The 2,387-nt window shown below is 34.1% G+C and overlaps 1 long non-coding RNA gene across 1 annotated transcript; it reads right to left on the bottom strand.

Annotated features, from left to right (window-relative positions):
- Nucleotides 1-332: 332 nt before the first annotated feature.
- Nucleotides 333-1,865, bottom strand: LOC127741386 (uncharacterized). The gene is made up of 4 exons (XR_008002339.1): nt 1,632-1,865; nt 1,412-1,495; nt 1,264-1,335; nt 333-667 (listed from the first exon to the last, which is right to left on the bottom strand). It is a non-coding gene; the product is annotated as an uncharacterized LOC127741386 (long non-coding RNA).
- Nucleotides 1,866-2,387: the final 522 nt, after the last annotated feature.

Raw genomic sequence — 2,387 nt, 5'->3', positions numbered from 1 at the left:
TTTTATTTACAAACAATCACTATAAGAAAAAGCATTTTTTTCGACGCCAAAAAATCGACGATTGTTTCTGCCGTCGATAATTTTTGACGGCTTGCTGTCGATATTACAAAAAAAATTTAAAATAAAATATTAAAATCGACAGCCAGGTCATCGATTTTTTTATGATGCATTAAGCTCTTTTCTTATTATCGTCATATTATCGACGCACCAGAAGTCGAAAATAAAATCGACGAATATGGCGTCTATTTTATTGTTTAAAATATCGACAATGTTACCGTCGATAAATTTGAACGATCTAAATCGCTTTCTAAAATTGAATAAATGGTGTAGATTTAATGTATAAAATAGATGCTATATGTGTTATTTTTTTAAAATTAAAATCGACAAATATGCTGTCAATTTTTATCACTAAAAATACATGTTCCCGCGTCCCCCTCCCGCGTCCAAAGTTCAGAAACGCAAACTCCCCTAAATTCCCTCGTTCAAACCGCGTCTACCACCACCACCTCCTTCTCCTTCTGCTGAAGCTTCCACAGCAGATTGTGCCCTCGCCGGTGCAACTGCAGGTTCTGTTCCCTCTGGAACCCTTTCTTGCATATCTCGCACACGAAACGGTTCATCGCCATCAGCAACTTTGGCAATAGAGCTATTACTTCTGCATCTAGATCTGCATGTTTCAATTCATCAATTCACATATATAATAACAGATTTCAAGCTATATTAGGTATTCTTTAATTTTTTGTCTGGTCTTCTTGGTTGACTACGCTTTCTCTTCACTACTGTTGGAATTGAATTAGGATTTCGGTAACTGAAAGGAGCTGCTGCTGATGAAGACATTATCATGATTGATAAAATATGATTTATTTATTGCTTGGCTTAAATAAACTAAGCATGAGATGCATGATACATAATTAGAAGTAGTTTGCATTGGTCTGATATAATTTATGACATCATTAACTTTATTCGTCTGTTCTTTAGGAAGATCAATAGCATTTCTATTAGAATAATTGATTTTGTCACACATTCTTAATATTATTTTTGATGCTCTTTTGCAGAAAGATTTGACCCCTCCATTAGAAAGACTGCAAAAAGATGCTCATTACTTCCTTAGATATCTCTGTTTTCAGCTTTTCTGCACTCTCAGTACCTTTGATATCGGCTTGAAATAGGATAGTCAGCAATATATAAAACTTCAAAGCATCTTATGAACTTAAAAGGAATACAAATTTAGAACTAACACCTATCTAAGGATAAGTTCCGCACCTGAGATATCGGTGCTGTGACGAACTCATTTACACGTTCAGGGACATTGTAGTCAAACAAATTGACATCATCCTTCAAGTTAAAAACCACACATTTTTAAATGAACACTAGTTAGCCTTGAAGAACAATACTTGAGTTAGATTCCTACCTGTACAATTGGAGAATCATCATTTACTTCATAGTCGAAATTAGCAAGAGGTTCATAGTTCTTAGGGAATGCACTTGAAAATATCTACATAAACAACACAATAGTAAGGATCAATTAGTAGAAGCATACTTTAGAAGCCAAAAAAAGGAAAATGTTTAAAAACATTTTTTCTTTATGCAGGATCAATCAGTGTAAAGCATAAACCACTTGGATTACTTACTTGTTCAGATGAACCAAGGCTCTTAGAGGCCTGAAATAGGTTGATTTCTCTCCCTTTAAGTCTTCAAGTTTAATTAGCTGATGGTGTCTTGCTTGAGTTGTAAGAATTAAAGTGAAGAAAAATTATAAAATATAATGAGAGTGCCTCATATTGGGTTTGTTTAATTAATAAGTAATGAGAAGCAATGGTATAGAAGAAGAAGATACAAAGTGAAGTTAATGGGACCTTGAAGTACATGCAGGGTGAGTTACTATATATATATATAATAAGAAAATGAAAGACATAGTAGGTTTATCTGCCAAAGTTTCTTTGATATGCATGTTAGCAATATTTTAATGACTTAAAGGGAATGGGAACCGACAAATAGCTAATAGGCATTGGGGTTGGGCCTTTAATTTTGCTTTAAGAGAATGTGAAGTCAGCATATGTCTATTCTCAATGTGGAACGGAACTTTTGGACCGATGTGGAGTTTTTCTTTAATCTTATCGAGGGGCCACTAAAACCACAGAAAACCGTTGACTGCCGTTGGAATAATCTTACTATTTTACTATTTCATTTTTGTGTATGTGTTTCCCAAATGATATTACACACTTAACAGGATTGCCCTTTCAGTAATATGAAGAAAGCATCAAATAAGTTGGAAGCTTCAGCAGCACCAAATTTTGTGGTGTTATTCTTATCAAAAACCTTCTTGATTTTTGGAAGCATTTTGGATTTCCAATACCCTCTCTCTTTTTCGTCCTTCATTGTAGATT

Source organism: Arachis duranensis, chromosome 9 (assembly GCF_000817695.3).
Source record: "Arachis duranensis cultivar V14167 chromosome 9, aradu.V14167.gnm2.J7QH, whole genome shotgun sequence".
NCBI classification, from domain to species: Eukaryota; Viridiplantae; Streptophyta; class Magnoliopsida; order Fabales; family Fabaceae; genus Arachis; species Arachis duranensis.
This window is presented reverse-complemented; position numbering and strand designations above follow the sequence as displayed.